Below are 19,313 nucleotides of genomic sequence, written 5' to 3'. Positions count from 1 at the left end.
AAGAAAAACAACAACAACAACAACAACCAACCAAACAAACAAAAACAACTAATGGATGCAGAACTTATCTGAAATATTGCTAAGTAAGACTGCATGATCTAAGGTCAAATGTGAAACCTAGAAGCAACTGCTGTTATCCTGCCCAACACTCTTGTGCAAGCAGCTCAGTAAACTGATTTCTTAGGAAAAGGCATATATTTACAATAAGGTTTCCATGCCAGAAAACTCTGATATTATTAAATATTTCTGAATTAGGAAATAATACTATATCCTCCCTGAGTGAATGGCCTATGAAAATAGTACAACGATGGCCATGTATTGCAGAGGAATACCAAGTTTAAGAAAATTTGACCATGGTTGGAAATGATGGAGGACAGAAAGAGGTACTCTATGAAGGAGAAAAAATTATCACGTGACAAGGCTTGTTTCTTTTGTTGCTTCTAATAACTTATCTTGTCTACTACAATGAAGCAGTTGTAGCTCTCTTTCATGGTATGAATGCCATAGTTGTTAGGCTTCAACGTGGTCAGGTTTGATAGGTTGAGGTCACATGACATTAACAGAATGTGAACAACTTATTTAGAATAATATAAATTCTCACTGCCCCAAGTTTTTCTCACATGTGAGACTAACCTTTATCACCTTCCAGAATTCCAGAAATAAACTTCTTACATGGATGAAGATGGAAGGTATAACCCTCTTATCAAGCTACCTGGAAGCAGAAAAGTCTCTTAATTTATTTCTTAGACAGTTCAAGAATAAAGCTATATGACAAAAGAGAATAAAGTAATTTTCATCCAGTCTAAGAGTGAAAAAACCCCACACCTTGCTTTCATTAAAGCTTAAGCTGGTTCTGGCTCTTGGATGAAGAGCCTCAAGCTGTGGCATTATGGAACAGGGAATGAGTGCAGAGCAACTTGTTAGCTAACTACTGTGTCTCTTGGTACACTGGGAGGGCCACTTCCCAAGTACTGCCATTCCTTTGCTCATCAGCTGAAAGATAATTGTGGCAGAATGAATAGACATCTACAGAAGAAGCCAGGTGCATTACATTTGGTGCTTGGTTTAGGGAACAACTTACATGAGGGAGGAAATATCTAAACCAAAATTAAGATATTGCATGAGTTTGCTTGTTGCTCTACTTTAATCTTCTTTTGCTTCTGGGCTTTCTTTTGCAGCTGCCCTAATTTCCTCTAAGTTTACATGTCCTATTAATTTCAGTGAAGACCTCCATGAAGCCTAAAGGCTCATAAGCTGACAGACTTTCTATTATTGTTTTTAAAAAAGAAGGCATACCCTAGCTTTCCTATTACCTGTAGCCTTTCACAAAGGAAGGTTGGACCACGGTCTTTCAAGAGAGCAGAAATTGCAGCTACTTCATTAACTGAGTAGTGACATGTTCTTAAACGTAATTATAGACCAGTGTTTATCTGATATAAACAGGCTTCAGGGAACAAATGCTGAAAAAGTAATCAAAGAAGAGATGTTTGCTTTGAACAACGAATATTTTGATGTCAAATCAGAATGTTCAAGGAAGAAACCAGATTTATATGGATGTCTCATCTTCTTTAAGAATGTCAGTCCTGCCTGGGTGGAAGGGGTCTTCTCATTAGCTGGCTGCTTCACATAGCTCTCGCCAAGGCCTAAACAACCAACTCAGAAAGTTCCAAAACCAGGTAAAATGAAATCTTAACAAAGGTTTAAGCACAGCAATATGTAGAGACAGCTCTGCTGTGTTCTCCAGTGGATAGATGCACCAGGGAAAGGAAGCTGAACAATCAAAAAGAAGATGGAAAAACACAGAAATATCTGTAAAAAATTAAAGGTAGGTTTTGAGGTGAGTAAAGTCATTACTTGGGGCAGTGAAGACTTTCAAATAATTTTTTATTTTATTTCATTTTTTAATTCCCTACAGCTTACAAACTACTTCAAAAGAAAGAGAATTCTGATGATATGACATAAACCGTGTAGTCATGGCACTGCTAAGGGTGTCCTAGCTTTTGACAACATGGTATGTCTGGCATCTACAGATAAAAGTGACACGGGTGTTTAGAAAACAATGACAGGAAAGTAGGTGTGTCAGTAGGAAAGGTCAAGCTCCATTCATGTTTATATTTACAGGGCAGTTTCATGAAAGAAGGAAGATATCACAGTCTGTCCTCACTATTCCTCCTTTTCACGTCCCTGCTACCAGCCAAAGGGGCTAGTCATAGTCTTCTCTTGTGCCATCTCTGGCACTTACTAGACACTCCTTGAACCAGCTCACTAACCTCAAAATATTTTTCTTTTTTCCTTATTCTGGTTATGTTAGTTTTCAGCCAGATAAGGGAATGGGATTGGTTTATAATGAGCTCCAGTAGGTGTCAAAGCTGGTGCGGCTGCCCAGCCAATTACAAGGTGGGAGGGACATGGGAGGAGATATGAGGGGAGGATGAACTGAACTGAATACTAGCAACAACACATTATATCATTTTTACAATGTCATTTGCAACTTCACAGTCATATAAATCCAGGGGAATTCAATTTTAATCAAAGTTTATATAAAAAATAAAAGAAGGAAAGTAAACTCTAGAAGAGTTTGTTCCACTAGAACAAGGTCCAGATTTTCTCACCCTTGGGCCCTTTAACATTTAAAAAGGGAAGATACCCTTTCTCCCCACGTCCATGAAATCTAATTTTCAGAAGAAACATTTATGCATATTAACAAAATAGTGAAAGAATCAAGAGAGATTTATGTGAAAAGTCTAAATCAATGCCTGCATGATGGAAACATCACAGTATAAAGGAGAATTCTAACCTTATTTGAATCCTCTTATGATGAGAGGAGGATATGCCTGTAGACACATTCTGTATAAGCAAAGAAATCAAATACAATGTCTCTGCTTAATCTCAAGATCTGTGACCTGAATGCTCTTCTGACATACAACATTTCAGGTCTTTTCCAAGATGTGAAGTTATAACCTGCCAGACAAATTGGAAGCCAGCAAGCTCTGAACATAAGGGGAGATGCATTTAATGAAACAAATGATAGAATGTGTTAGCACATCCATAAAATAAGTAAGAAGCATTGCAGAAGGATTAAGAAGAAAAAAACCTGACGTATCATAACAAGGAGACCCTAGCAGGGATCACATAAAACAACTGAAGAACAGACATGAGTGGCTGGAAAGAGCAGCAGAGGAGAAAGTTTTAAGAAGCGTGTACAGAATTTAGGAGGTTGGCTAGGAGTGTATGAGTAATATTCAGAGAGACCTTTATCCACTAATGGAGCTGACAGAAGCTGACAATTATGACAACAGTAATGAACCTATCTTATCCATTTTAAGACACCTTGTATGAAGAATTCAGACAGAAAAAAAAAAGAAAAAAAAAAGATTATTCTTTGGTTGGTTAAAATATCATAACTTCAAGGGATTCCCTTTCTGTTCACTCTGAATGGAAAATATACAAAAGCACGATAATTGCAGAACATTTAAATAGGTCATTTAAAATAGATTCTACAGAGTGAGAAGGGGAAAAAAAGCCCTCCCTACTTTAAAGTCATTTTTGAACAAAAAAGGAAGAGGATTACTTTCTATTATCTTCCATGCTTTAGAAGACCAAGAAAGCCTGTAGGTTTACTTTAGAAAGCCTGTAGATTACTTTATATGGCTGCTTTGCCTTAAGATTAGCTGAAATGTGATGTCTTCTTGATGTTTACAGATGCCAAGAGATCTAAGACATCTAATTTTCCCCCTGTTCAGTTTGTTCTGAATACATACTGTCTTGACTTCATGCCTTTTTCTTACCCTATTTTGTGTCATTTTCTCTATCCCAAGATTGTTGTCATTCCTGTATTTACTGAAAGAAGCTTTCATTGACGTTGCAATGGATATCACTAGATTATAATTTCCCTTGTCAGCATTCCCATTAGTAACTGTAGCTTTCATGGGGGTCCTTGAAGTAATTTTTGGACAAAGTCAAGGTGTAATGCATCTTTCACTGAAGCCAATGAAGTCACATTTAGTTTTGTTTAAAATGAGTGTTTCTGATGTTTTCCTATTTTAGTTAAAAGATCCACGGTGTAACGACTGTTTGAAAATAAACTTCCATTTCCTATGCAAATCAGGATTTGCTCATACTGTAAGTATATAAATCAGTAAACTAATAGCATAAAATGCTGTTCAAGTATTGCTTACATCCTCAAGTCTCAGCTTGTTAGTTCTGACAGGTGCACAACATCATAAAACATTCTGAAAAGGTCTGAATCTTTATCTCTTTGGACCTTTAAATCTGATGGTAGGTAGGTCAATATGGTCAAAATCTGATGGTTGGTAGGTCAATATGGATACATGCATACAATGGTCCAAGTTTCAGCTGAGGTCACTGGTGAATGGGGGTGAAGCCATCCTTTAAGTTTCAACTTGGCATCTGATTTTTTGAGACCAGCATTTAATAACATTTCTCTACCTGCACCCACATCTAACAGGGCATTAAAAAGTGCAATTTAGGAGCCAGAGTACAAAACAATGAAGTCAAATAAACTCAGAATGCTCAGTCAGACTGTTATCCAATTTTTGGAAGTAGTTATCTATCCTGCATTATTGTTCTGTTTAGTTCAGGCCTAATATCTCACTAACATCTTATCTTGTTTTTATTCATGTATTTGTTTTCTAAATCATGGAAGAAGACTATCTCAATTCCAGAGATTTACTGAATGGTTGTTAGAATGTAGACATTTTTTAGTCTACCAAAACCATGGTAGTTGAGAATCAATATTTCCCAAATGCATCATAGAGCCTAAGAGCTGAATTTTATGGCCTTTGTTCTGTCAACAATCACCTTTGGATTTCTTTCAGATGATGTGATATCTCTATCATATGAAAAATCCCTACCCAACATTTAATCATTTTATTGTATTTCCCTGATGAGTTATACTGTAATTAAATAGGTATATTAAAAGGAAATATTTTCAATAAAAACTAATTTTCAGCAATACTTAATACTAAGCAGAGCTGGCATCCCTGAGGTAGAGATGTCAGACAGAAAGTACAGGAGAACAGAGTGGGGAAACCTACTCCAGAACATTTATCCTGGGACTCTTACATTGTGGTGGCATCACTATACAGTTCTTTCATAAAGAGTGTCATTAGGTTCTGAGCTCCTTTCCCAAATGAAAGAAGTACAGAGCTAACATGTATGTTGGCTTTGTACATTTTACAAACTTTCTGCATCTGAAAAGAATTCAGGAAGAAAATGGACAAACATAAATTGGAACAAGGAAGCAAAACAAATCAGAAAACACACAGACAGTTTAGCATGGAATTCACCCGAAATCATTAACATTTGAAACTTGACCAAGGTTTATAGCTGAAATTTAAAATTTAGAAAACATTTTCATTTTCTCTGACAATAAATATTACAAACTATGATATTCATCTCAGCTGATAATGTACTTTACAGCACATTTTATAAATCAATACAGTTCTCTGTTTTTAACTCCTTATTACTGAGTCTCAGACGAGAATGTAAGGAATAGGGCTTGAGCCCATTTTTTAAAACGAGGTGTAAGAAAACTCTTGATGCAATAGGCTTTGGAACAGATTCTGATCTGCAAGTGTCTCTAGTCACCTAAGTCACCTAACTCTTATTCAGGTGTGTAATTTCATTAAAATTTATGAGAATTAGGTATGTGTTTTCTTGTCTTAATTGCTTTTTTTGGGGGGGAGGGAAGGGAAGATAAACATTGGGCATGGTGGTATAATCTGATCAAGGATTTCAGTTCTCAAATTCCCTACTATTAATTCTTTGTTCAAGCCACAGTTTCCTCAGCAGGGCTGCACACATCTGCCTTTATGCTGGTCTGTCTGACTAGAAAATCACATCACTTTTCTTTGTGAACTACTTTGAAGGTTTCAAGTGACAAATAACAGGGACTTTAATCCTCTCTTTTTCCAAACAATTTGTAAATCAGAAACATACAAACACATGTGCAGTGAGAGAGTATGGCCTGTGGTTTGAAGAACATTATGGTTCACTGCATCTCTCTGAAGTACTTTGAGCTCACATTTCTTAGATTTCATTTCAACAACTCTCTTGTATTCTCTCCAGCCTGCTTTTCTGAAGAGTGGAGCAGCAAACACAGATACACAGACCAACACTTGATAAGACCATTTGTTAAGTAAAATTCTCATCATTACATTCTTGCAGCTTCCTATGATTACGTATAGGTTAATCAAAGACAATTACAGAGCCCTAGTGAAGCTGCCAAAAATATATTTGGACACACAGAGGAAACCCATATTAATATATACAAAGGCAAGTGTTACATCCTTTGAAATCATTATTTTCATTGCAATGAACAGTAGAAAAAACAGGTTTTGAGAAAGGGCAAGCAGCGATTTCTTTGGTGAGTTACTGTTCATTTAAAGGCTCCTTAAAAATAAGTTTTTCACACTACAGAAAATAGCCTTCCCTTGTATCTGTGAGATAGCATTCTAGCAGTCTGGAAAAATGCCCTGGGGGATTGCATTTGTGTCAAAAACACAGTGGGTATCTGCATATCACCACACCGGGGTGGCCCTGAGACTCTCCCCATGACCTAAATTAAGTAAGAAGCAGACTGCAAGTGGATGTGCTGAGGCATTGTCAGCGTATGGAGCTGGCACGTGCATGATACATAGCCCATGTGCAAGGCACCCAGGTGGGTAGGAGGTGATGGCGAGAGCAATAATGTTTTGCTCCTGGTATAGGCAGAACTGCTCCAGTTTTGCATCTGCTACCTCATTCCTTAACCTGATACTTGAATGCCACAGGAGAAGAACCTAACCTGCACTCTTAGTTCTGAGAAAACAAAAGCTCTACCTATGCTTTCAGATAGCAGGGTTTGCCCCCCATTGGGGTGCAGGATCAATCAACATAGATTCATGGCCCAAGATTGTACCTTACGGTGACTTAAGCTCCTCTTGATGTCAAGAGGTACTTAACATTGGCAACCCATTTCCCACCCACCTCCTAGCTCCACTTTAAATCATTATCTTTACTTTTTTTTTTTGTTTGTTTGTTTGTTTATAGGGTGGAAGAGGTAAACTATATGTACAACAGCAAATCTGAAATAAAAAAAGCTCTTAGATAAAACTGGACTGCTAAGGTCCAGGGGAAGGGAATTATCTGCAAGTACTTTATCCTGTCACCTCTGAGAAATGGAGGAATTATACTGGGAGTCAGCTGAAGTGACTGCAAGTATCTTGCTTTTCCAGCTGAAGGGAAAGAGCTGGAAAGGATAGATATTCCAGACCTGCTCCAGATTTGGTTATTAACCTAGTGCCACCATTTCCTGTCTTCCAGAGAAACTGGAGTTGGAGGCCTGGAAAATCTCTGGCAGTGAAGTTGTGCATTTGGGTCACTGAAAAGACTGGAGTCAGTAACTGAGCACACAGCTGTCACATTTTATGCGACTGAATCTGCCAACATTCCCATTTAGGAATCTAGGCCTAGGCCTTTCTATGGTAGCAGACAATCCACACTTCCTGCAGGGCTGTTTCTCTCACCTTTAGCAGTAGGCCAAGGCTCATAGGCCATTGGACTCAAACTCTGAGCAAGTCAGAGATCACAGCTCATAAAGCCTTGTTCGGAGTCTAAGAACAGGCTAATCTGCCTGCGTAGTTATATGAAAATTATTTAAAGGCATTAACAACCTCTGCCCCGAAACGCTTTGGTGAGACTTTAACTCCTAAAAGTATCTCTTTTGGAAATGTGCCTTTAATGCTTTGGAAAATGTTACTGTCTCTTCAACTTGTGTGTTAATTCCTATGAATGTCTACTACACTGTCTACTATTGCCAGACCCTGCACCATCGCACCCCCTGCCCCCAGCCAACTCCCCCATCTTTATTGTTCAGCATGCTGTCATATGGTATGGGTCTTCCCCTTGGCCAGTCTGGGACAACTGTCCTGGCTCTGTCCCCTCCCAGGTTCTTGTGCACCCCAAACTCCTCGCTGGCAGGGCAGCATGAGAAGCTGAAAAGTCTTTGGCTTAGTGTAAACACTGCTCAGCAACAATTACATCAGCATTATTCTCATCCTAAATCCAAAACACAGCATCATACCAGCTACTAGGAAGAAAATTAACTCTATCCCAGCCAAAAACAGGACAATTATCAAAACAAATGACTACTAAGATAGCTAGCATGACTTCTAAGCTGTTCCATGGGGTAAAAAATGAAGAACTTTTCAAATAGCAATCATTGTTAATTATACAGGAACTTGTAAGAAGGCAGCAATGAAATTAAAATAAGAACTTGGTTTAATATACTTGAAAGTCCAGACATTAATATCTAATTGGGAGAAGCTTTGAATTACACAGAAGGAAGTTCCAGAACTGGCTTCTTATTATTCAGCAAGCAACTTATTTGCAATATTTAACAAATCAGGCATTTGATGAATAATTGTTGACAGATCTTGTCTGCTTCACTGCTTTTCACAGAACTGCAACAGGAAAGCTAGACACAGCATATGTCTAGGAGGTCCCACAAACTTTCGTATGTTTTTTTTACACTTGATTTTTGAAATCCACCAAGTTACTATTAATATTGTCTCATACAGAATCACCTGTTAATAGGTCTGAAGGAACCAGAAACCTGCTAAACAGTTCTCTGGTACTGTTGCAAGGAACTGTTTGAAGGGCTCTGTGTTTGATTTAAGACTATATGTTGACCCAAATCCTGCTTTCAGTTAACACATTAATACACAACATGCCACCACATGATGTAAATGAAAGTAGAGTTTTCCCCCTAATAATAAGAAGGGAGAAAAACTACTCTTTGCAACTTACCCTATTTGTGATGTATCATTCATGAACACAGTTATTCACAGTATATTTTTCAAGTGTGCAGCCCTCAGATAATATTTAGTATTTGGCAACTTCTTGTGGCTTCATCTGATAAGAATCTACTTCAATTTGATCAGATCTTGCAGAGTGTCCTCAGTCAAGATTTGGGCTCTGGAGAATAAGGAGAATAGCATGATGCTGTCACTGAGTGGTGGCCCTGCAGCTAGTCTACTTTGAATTGCAGAGACCTTCCTACTAAGACATTATGGTTTAGACTCCAGAGCTGAAAGGTGATGAGGCATGGGGAGGAGGGTGAAGGACCACCTATCAAACTAGTTACAAACAGAGCAGCATCTGGGGGCTGTCCACAAACAACAGGGGAAAACAGACTTCACTGAAGTCGGTTTTTAAGTGGTAGTCAGCTAGTTCTACATACCTAAACCAAGTTTCCTCCAGCCATACAGGAGCTTGTTGTGAGCTAGAAATTCACCCTTGAAAGAGCTTTGAGACCTGGCACAGGGATTTTTTTTTTTTAATAGGTTTTCTTGTCTTTACTGTGGAAGAGAAGAACGTAAAAATTATCCCACCCTCCCTGTAAGAATAGCAACAGAACTCCCCAGGACCAGGCAGCCAAGGCTACCCTTGCCACTAGCGGAGAGAAGAGCTGGCCTGACTGAGTGAATACAACGCTTCATTCCTCAGTAAATCAGCTGAATGTTTTGGAGAAAGTAATGGAAAATGCATAAAACATCAAGCTGCATGGGTACCTTTCCATTTCTCACTTGACATCTCTAAATTAGGAGCAAAACATCCGGATCATTTTAGTAAGCCAACCTACTCTAGTTTGTTTACACTGCATTTTGTTTTGTAGCCAGATGAATTTGTTAAAGGTTTCATAAAGAACCTGAAAATTTCAGTGGTCTAAACTGCAGTGCCCTTATTTCTGACAAGCCAGTCTGTTCATCCCTTACTCTACAACAGTTTAAGTCAAAAGAAGCCCAGATGACTTCAGTGTGCCTACTTGGCATCTCAGAGTGCAGTTAGACAACATTGCTGGGCTGGCAGATCTCGAAAGGAGCAATTTCCTTACCCTCCCCACTCCAGGTTGGAGTGTGCATTCATGTGCATGCGTGCATGCACAAACACAAAGATGTGTGCACACACACACAGAAACCCAGGCACACACAGAGCAATCAAGATGTTTAGCAGCCTGGTTTACTACGCAAGAACAGAAAACTGACAGAGGTGCAAAAGGACAGAAGTGAGTGATGAGCAAATGTGATGCTTAAAACAGTTCCCAGAGGATGTGTTTGTGAAATGGCAAATTAAGATTCTTCCTGGGCCATGGTCTGACAGTACAGCCTCCCAGCTTCCAGTACCAGATCAGAAACACTGCAGTCACAGGATGCAAAGTGCTGTTCCCACTTAGTAAAGCATTAAGCTCACTTTGCTGGTTCAAGTTAGTTCAGGACATTTCTGTTAGACTAAATCTCATGCTGACTGTTCAGGCACTAACCACTTTAGCTTTGTGCTTTATCAGATGTTGCTTGTCTTCTTATGGGCAGTAGAAACCCAGAATGAAAACTCAGAGCTATCACAAACCCTTTATCATACACTGTAATTTAACAGGAATGCATACAACTTTATGTGTGCACCTGATTTGCAGTGTTTTTGTATCTTTATGTAATCTGACAGGGAACCAATACAATACTAATAATGGTATAACAACAAACAAAATCTAAGCAGAGGATCTGAGTTTATTTTATAGTAAAGTTATTTATTGGAGTCAGCCGAGATTCAGAGTAAACAGAGAAATAACAGAAATTTGTGTGTACGATTCTACAGATAGAGTGTGCTGAATGGTATGGTGTGGCAAGTCACCTTTATTTATTTATTTATTTATACTGATTTATGGACAGATTGCACAGAACATGCAATTTGTTAAAATTTGTTATTGGCTATTAATAGCTAGGCATTAACTGATTTTGTCTCTATTCCAAAACTGGATTGAAACATAAGCTGAGGGAATGTTCTTAATCATTTAGACTCTCTAAATATAAGTTGTGACTGATCTTTACTGGCATCCAAAATATTAAAATTAACATACTGTGATAAAAATGGTACATTTTCCACTACAGGAAACCATTCCCTACTAAGAAACCATCCAAGTTAATATCTGCTACATATTATCCCCAGCAATATTCAAAATAATATGCTCCAGGGAAATGCATGTTTGGGTTCTACCTGCTTTCTGGTACACTCCCAGTAAGGTTGTTCCTGTGTGTCGGAGGGGAAGGAGTATCAAAGTGCCTGCACCTTGTGGTACTAGGTCATTTTTGTACACCGGTAGTGATTCCACTCAAACAAGTGGAGAAAAGCCAAGTCCGTATTACTGCAAGTACAGGTCGTCTTTGTCCACGAGATGGCACCCTATTTGCCAATTCTGTGCTAGACAGGACTGACTACAGGTGAAGTATAGCAGGCAGAAATGAATCCAGCCATAGTATACAGAAAAATAATGTTTATCTTCATTCTTAATTTATTCAGAGAAAAAGTAAATACTCATCATTTTAATAGCTGGATATTTCAGCTGTATCAAACTCACCTTATCAGGAAATAAGTGGACATTTTTCTTCAATGTCAATGTAGATATTTCTACGTATCCACATTTTGCCCACAGCTGTGCATGCATTCACATTCATTGTTGATTGGGAACAATTTCCACATAAACACACAAATGTTACAGGCTGACTTAGAAGTTGCTGAACATTCACAAACCTTTCAGCTTATTAAACTGGCAATATGCACAGTTTAATAACAATAATTTTATTATATTTCTTATTATATTTTAGGAGGTTTTTTAAATATAGGATATTAAAAAAGCCCCTTCAAAGGGAACACAGCAAAGGAAATGTCATAAAATGACTCAAAGACCCTGGTGGCATCATGCCCCAGTTGAACTAAATACAACACAAGACAAACTTATAAGCATCTCTGTGGTATTCATCATTAAAGCAATAGCACAATCTCTGATGGATCACATTGATTGATAATCTCCATGTAAACCTAATGGTTGCAACAAGGAAAGAAAGAACCTTGTTAAAAAGTAGCTAATGCCGTTCACATTATTGTAAAATAAATATATTACTATATATATGTGTGTATGTATAAAATAAAATAAAATATTGGGACAATTAACACAAAAGACCAGCCACCATAGAACTGATATCGCACTCATAATACAACATAAAAGATGGTGAGTCCTAAGCAAGGGGGTTTGTTCTTGCCAGAGTACAGTGACCCATTATGACTACAGAGCAGGCATTGCATGGAGATCAGCAGTGGTGCCAGGTACAGCAGGGGCAGTTCTGCATGCAACGTGCAGAGGAGAGGGGTTTATGCAACAGATGTTCCCAAGGGGTGATATATGGGGAATGATAATTGCTGACAGCTGAGGTAAAGTGTCACATTACTTTTATTGAGGAAGGTACCTCATGTAGAGTCATTCACAGCATAGCCTGTGCCCTCTGGGATGGGAACTGAGCCCAGAGCCCCAGCAGCATGCCCATGGCAGAGCAGCTCGGCTGGATGGACCTAGCTGAATATTGTCAGCCTGGTGATGAGGGCCTGATGGCTGCTGCCACAGGATGGGGTTGATGGGCTGGGTGGGTTTCTGATATGGGAGTTCCAGAACCATTTCTGGAACCACCAAGTACAGCCATCCCTCGGCACATCCAGACCCTTCCCTTCTGCTGCTGACAGCAGCATCTACTAAGGCGTCTTTCCAAGCTCTGACACAGCCAAGAAGTATAAGCTAATTGCCAGATATCTTGCACCCTATGAGCATGCCCAAGTCCTGGTACCCTTGCTACCACAGCTAACCATTTCTAGAGCCCCAATGCAGTAGTGATGGGGCCCAAATTTTCTTGTACCTGTGGTCAGAGCAGAGAACAATCAAAGAGAAGGATCCATTTCCTTGACCATGGAGAAGAGCTGGGAGCAGGTATAGGATGCACAATATGCCCGAAATATCAGGGTTCAAAAAGGGTCTTCTTTCTTTGAGCAGAGCCATGGTAGAGCTATATCAGTATCTGTGGTATGATACGGAGGAGACAGTCACTCATTGCAATGCTAAATATCCATGGAAGTTTTCTCAATTTTCTTGTACTTATTTTAACCTTTAATGTATTTTTGTTGTCTGTGTGTTTGGAGGTCACACCAAATGCTTAAACACAAGGAGAGCAGGGAGATGTTAGAAGCCTGTGTAAAGACAATGAAGAAAGAAGTATTCTTAGTTTTGGGGGAATAAAGCTAGGTATTTCTTCTCAATTGTTCCTGTATCTATTTAACTGACTACTGATACACATTACATTCTTCTGCAGATGGAAAGAGGATGGTTACAGCTGAAGAGGAGGATACAGGAGCAAGCAGAGAAGTAATGTGGAGGGGCAGACACAGGTGTGGGATACTGAAGCAAGAGCTGCCAAGTCTCAAATCAGAGCACTGTACAAAGACATGAGACAGGAGCATAAGTGCAATAGTTTTTAGGGGTAGGGGTTATTCTTTCTTTTCTTATTCTTTTTTTTTTTTTTTTCTCTCCTTTTCTTGATCTGCTCTTAAGAGGTGCTTGAACCCTTGGCAAACTCCTGCCAAATAGTGGTAATATAGCACAATAGATACAAAGAAGGATGATTTTTCACACTGGGATTGAGCAGTGGGAACTGGGGAGAAAATAACCCTGTGTTTATGTGCTTCTGATGTTATCTGAGTTACAGTTGAGTCTGAATACAAGGTAAATTCTGACAAAGAACGAGCAGATTTCTCTCCACAGTGGCAGAGAGGCCCTATCTGCTCATACATGTACCTGCATGGCAGGAGCTACCGTGCGCATGCAAAGCTCTGTGCAACCAATTAATCCAGTCAACGAGAACTGCAGCATCAATATAAACTAGGTTATGGAGCTTGCATAAACTAAGTATACACCAACTTTCAGAACTATGCTGGTGTAATTCCTTTTTGATATGATTGCTGTGTAGGCAGGAAACCCACACATTTAACATCTTCAGTTGTACCCTAACCTCTCTCTGCATTGCTCCCCTTATGTTCTGAAGAAAAGCCCTGACTTGTCTAATTTTGCTGAGTAACAGTTTTCTCATCTACAGACTGAGAGTTGGACTCTGGAAACTTTTTAGCTTACGTGTGCAGTTTAATTTTTTTTCACTCAAAAGCTAAGTTTTCTTTCAAGAATAGCTCTGACATATGGTTTAACCAAATCCCACCAATCAAACATTGAAATGTCTGAAAATAGGCACAAATAGCAGTTTGCTTTTATGGAGGTTCCAATCCCTCATTAAAAAAAAAAAAATCCCTCCTCCTTAATTTTGACTTCTGGAGTCTAAACTCATACTGGGTTCTGTTTTTTGCTTGTTGCAAGGGATATTTTTCTATTTTTTCTCCTTTTTCTTCTAAAAGAAATCCAATAGAAGGACTGTTAGAAGAACGAGTATGACCAGATGACTTCAGCTGCCTGTGGAAACTTGAAATCACTCAACATGCTTGTTATATTATTTTCCACCTTTTTTTTTTTTTTCCATCCTAGTCTTCATAGGAACCAATAGAGTATCCTATAAGAGCTCCTGTAATCCCAAGTCTACCTCTTCTCCCACAACAAGGATAAAAAAGAGAAATTATTCCTTTTGTATACAGTAACTTACATTCTGCTCCTTCCCTGTTGAAGTTTGCTCTAGAGTGCAATATTTTGCATCTGTTTTTCGCCACATTTTTCTGCTCTGCTTACAATACAATTAGTATGAGAAAATTTCTCTAAAATGGTTGAACAAAAATATTCAGTGTCTTGAACTCTGACTTTGCTCTATGATGAAAATTTCAGTTATTCTAGACTTGTAGCTTCAGAACATTTGTTTTTGTTTTCTCCCTGCTCTACAGAATTACTGCTGCAATTATAGTGGACTGGTTGTCAGAAGCTTATACGTCGTTTGATATTTTAATTCTAATGAGGGTCTCAAAATTAGAACAAGCCCTTTATAGTGACAGTGAATGATGACTCACCATATGAAAGAGTCTCTTAGACAGATAATTATTTAGGCATGTATTTCAGGGGATCATCCATTAGGTGTCTCAGAGGAAGAGATTATTTTTTTATCAACAGGGAAGACAAGACAGTGAGTTAAATTACCTTGAAGGCAATTCTGACTCATGAGGAGTAATAGGAAGTGATTTGAGAGATACAAATATGTCCTGGCTAAATCTGGCTTTTCTTGTTTGGTATGTGGCACTCGAAGCTTGCTAATTGTGAAGATTTTCTTGAGCATATATCTATCTGAGACAATCCACTAGGTCTGGTTTAGGATTTGTTGCTAAAGAGATGAGTAGTCTTAGTAGTGACTGTGGTTTGACACTGTCACCCCAGACCCAGCCTTGGGAAGAATTATGGTTACAAGCTCTACATAGGATAACATGGTCCAAGCTTCCTTCAGTGATGATTTCTATGGTTAGAAACTGGTTACAAACTGTGCTAACGGAGCAGCCAAAATACCCCGTGGTTGTATGCATGTTCAGTTTCATTCATCCTGAAAGAAATCATCACAGGCTTAAGGAAATTCATGACACTTCTGAGTTGTGTGAAGATGGACTTCAAACAGTTGGCTTGAAATTTGTTGTCTGATTGATTTGACCATCATGGTGACCTTATTACATTTAGGTGAGCTCATTATAATTCTAACTGGGGGCTTTGTTCTTTGTATGGAGTCAAGCTTCATTTTCTCTAGTAGTTCTGGTACCCACTGCAGTGGTACTCAGGGGTGTTTAGCCTGGAGGAATTGTGGAGGCTGCCTAGGCTGCCTATTTACAATATTTTGAGCTGGTAGGGTATACTGGAAAGTGCAAGGAGGTAAAAATGGATGCAACATAGCGATTTCTGATATGAGGCAAACACTATGTATTTTTCAAATCCCTAATGAAAATTTCCTCTTTCCCTATGATGTGGATGAATATAACACATTTTTTCCAATAAATCTTGTATCCAAATGATCTTACTTTTGTAGCTTTTTCCAATATTGGTCTTACTACAGAAATGTTGTAGGTCAGCTATCATATCACAACTTAACACTCAAATATTTACAATTACTGCTGCATCAAGTTGCCATCAAGTCACTTCCTCTTGCCCCTGAAATTGTGCTCTTTCAGGTTCTCCATACAGCATAGAGCATTTCCCTAGTGACCAGTCTCATCTAAGGACTCTTTTAGAACAGCCATAGGTTGCAGCAGGGAAAAAAAAAAAGTGCATTTTTTTTTTTTAAAAGCATAAATAACTTTGGTACTGATTAGCTACAGTGAAGAACAATTGTGGTTATTGTGACATCAAGGCAATGGGTTTTGGGTTATGACTGTCTATAGCATTCCAGGCAAATTAGAGCTTTAGTGCTGAAAAATCCCTAAATATCCTCAAAACACCTCATCCCTGGAGCTTCTTAGCTCATTTCAATCTTTATATTAACGAAGGCAAAAACACTCTTCATATAAAAATAAAAACATAAGATAGGGCTCTTCGTATTTAGATAAATGAGTCTACACTTAAAAAAAAAAAAAAGGAAAATAAAGGAGAACTTCTTACAAAAGTGAAAATTAATGTCATTCTTTTATGCAGTCTTTGATAGAGACTCACTATGTCTGGGTTAATTTGTCTTAATTTTAAGTGCTTCCATGGTCCCATATTTTCACTTTCATTATCTACTTACTGTTCAAGCATTTTCTCCACAGTTTTTTTTCTTTTAAAGCAAGAAAACTTGCTTATACTAGAATAGCTTCATAAAATAGCTCACACTTGAAAATAAAAACATATTTCTTTTCAAAGAACATGCCAATAATTGCAGCAATAATGTAACAGACAATGCTGGCATTTGCAGGCAGGTATCACAGATCAAATCCAGGAGCTTCGCTGCAGAATAAACACTTGCTCTGTGAGACAGCAGCAAACCATATTGGCGTTAGAAATGGAATGGAAAGAGAGGAAAGAACAAAGCTGTATGTACCAGTGAAGTTCCTAAATATACTCACTAAGTACAAATCTGTGATATTTTGTGTACACAGAAATGCAGTTTATAAATTAGATCCAAGTTATAGCTAGTATTAAACTGATGGATAAAACCTTGCATTATAGTCTGATACTACTACTTCTACTGGAGCTCTAAAAGAACCCTCTAAGGTAGGCCAAACAGGTCCCACATCGCTACCTCAACATGTTTATTTGGCTGTCACCGTTGAGATAACCAACACTGAAGTTCTGCTAAAATCACTACCAATACCAAACATTGCCATTGCCGGCCATTCTAAGTAAATAACTATTTTCCTGTCTTTCCTCTCCAGCCCTTTCTATGCTATAATGTCCTACTTCTCTCACAAGAATTGAGAGCTACGTAGCTATGCACACGCTTGATTAAAACAAAACTCTTTTCACGGAAACCACCCTCTTCAATTACTTTAAAAGAACAGGATATTACTAGTGTTTTTTTTTTTTTTTTGTTATTATATTTAATGTGAAATTTCAATACGTATTTCTATCAATCCCTTCTCCTTGCACATATTCTGGATTTAATTTCTGTGGAAAGTAGTTTCCATTTTCCTTCATTTATGCAGTCAGTAGTTTAAGTCAATGTGCACAACCATGAAACTGTGGTAGCTATGATTAAAACCAGCAAAGCACATTAGCATTTGCCCATCTTTTTGTTGGGGAAATAAATGTAAACAGTCCTTTCTCCTACAGAATTAAGCAAAAAAAAGTTGCACAGAATTGCTATTAAAACATATATCCAGAATGAAAGTACCAGCAATAAATAGTATTTTCCCAATGTAATGATTTCCATATCCCTTTTGAAAGTGCTTGAAAACCCATAGAGTTTGTCCAGGTATAGATGATATGTGATATAGTTTTAGTGCTTGATACAGCCTGCTGACTGTTTGTCACTCATGCTTCAGAAAGGAAAGAGACCATGATCTGCTTGCCTAAAATGAGATCCATAATTTTGATGTTCCAAATTTGAGCACAATGCCTAAAGAAAAACCCTTGAAAAGAATCTGCAATGTCAAATAAGAGAGAGAAAGAGAAAGAGATTATGCAGAGTAAAAACACCACAAAACTCAAAACCAAAATATTTTTACCAATAGCAAAAACCCAAATAAAAAATGGCTAGTCTACATCTTCCAGATCCTGAAATTTGGAAATATAGAAACTGAGTTTTCATGAATGAATGAAAAATTGAATTGCTGCTCTCTTTATCATCTTTTCTAGATAAGTCTTGAGTTAGTGGATAATTATAAATTTAACAATTTTTCATCAAAAGTAGAGAGCAGAATATTCATAAATGTTAAAAAAATTAAAATCCAGCTAGAAAACAGTCATCAGAAAAATCTAAAAACCATAATGAATTTTGCTTTTTAACCCTGATGAAATAAACAATAATACAGAAAATCGTGAATGAAGAGGAGAAGCTATCTGAAATGTATCTAATGGCAATAGCTTTTGGACTGAGCATTGATTAGGAAAGAGAAACTATGAGCCTGAAACTATGTGTATCTCATTGAATGTGTTTAGAAGTAGGTCATATACTCTATGGATGAAAACCACATCAACACCTTGAAAAACTATATTTCTGGGCATCTCTGTATTACAGGGAAACTGAAATACACATTTGAAATAACTGTCTATTTATCTACATCCACATAACCACAAACAAATGAAATTAATCGCTCAAGAGAAGACAAATAATAAATGTGAAAACTTTCTGGTCTACAAACACCATGGATTAGTATGATTTGTTTGGGTTTGTACACAATAATTATAAGAAATGCAAATAAATTGTAGGTGCACACCAGACAATAAAGAAAAACTTGAGAGCTGTTAGACTGTGGAATTAGGGAAGATATTATTGGCTGTAATGAATCTTCTTTAATTCAACCAAAGAAAAATCACAGGTAAATATTATAACTCAACAATAAAACTGAATCTAACATATCATTTAAAATCTTGGCAAGATAATTTATTGTAATAGATTCTTCAAACTCATTTCTGTATCTTGTTTGTGTCTTGTATTTATGATGTAGGTTACCATACAGGGAGTGTAAAACTGCTGGAAAATTAGAAAAAGAAGATAAAAATAATTCAGTGCTGCACCTGAAAAACCACTAGAGTTGTTTACATCATTTTAATTCATCTATTCTGTAATATTCCTGACAACATTTGCATCTTAATGTTTAACTGGATGACCGCAAAGCCAAAGCTGAACAATTCATTAACTTGTATTTCTTTTCATTTAACTTCATTGAAACTTCACTTATCCTTGCAAAAACATACACTGAAACCCTGCCAGAAATGGAATAGGAAAATGCCAAAGTAATCAGCCACCAGAAAGGCATTTGAATGCAGTGAGAAAATGTCCTTGAGCCTGAATAGAAGGCAAGCACATAAATAAGTGTGTGTATAACAACAG

At 37.8% G+C, this 19,313-nt stretch overlaps 1 protein-coding gene across 19 annotated transcripts in view; it reads right to left on the bottom strand.

Annotated features, from left to right (window-relative positions):
- Positions 1 to 19,313, bottom strand: part of SLITRK4 (SLIT and NTRK like family member 4) — a 242,444-nt gene that overhangs the window by 14,096 nt on the left and 209,035 nt on the right. Inside the window, exons 8-10 of one of the 19 annotated variants that reach the window (XR_014571878.1) lie at positions 12,987 to 13,068; positions 12,741 to 12,899; positions 10,521 to 11,874 (exon numbers count right to left, since the gene is read on the bottom strand). The exons of 15 other annotated variants lie outside the window; for them this stretch is intronic. The gene's annotated coding sequence lies outside the window, so the exon portion shown is untranslated. Of the gene's footprint in view, positions 1 to 10,520; positions 11,875 to 12,112; positions 12,900 to 12,986; positions 13,069 to 18,132; positions 18,954 to 19,313 lie in introns of those variants that run through there. 3 more of the 19 variants (XR_014571879.1, XR_014571880.1, XR_014571881.1) reach the window with 3 other exon arrangements.

The sequence above is a fragment of the Anser anser genome (genome assembly GCF_964211835.1).
Source record: "Anser anser genome assembly, chromosome: 13".
Classification (NCBI taxonomy): Eukaryota; Metazoa; Chordata; class Aves; order Anseriformes; family Anatidae; genus Anser; species Anser anser.
The sequence above is the reverse complement of the archived record's forward strand: the minus strand, read 5'-3'. Positions and strand labels throughout refer to the sequence as shown.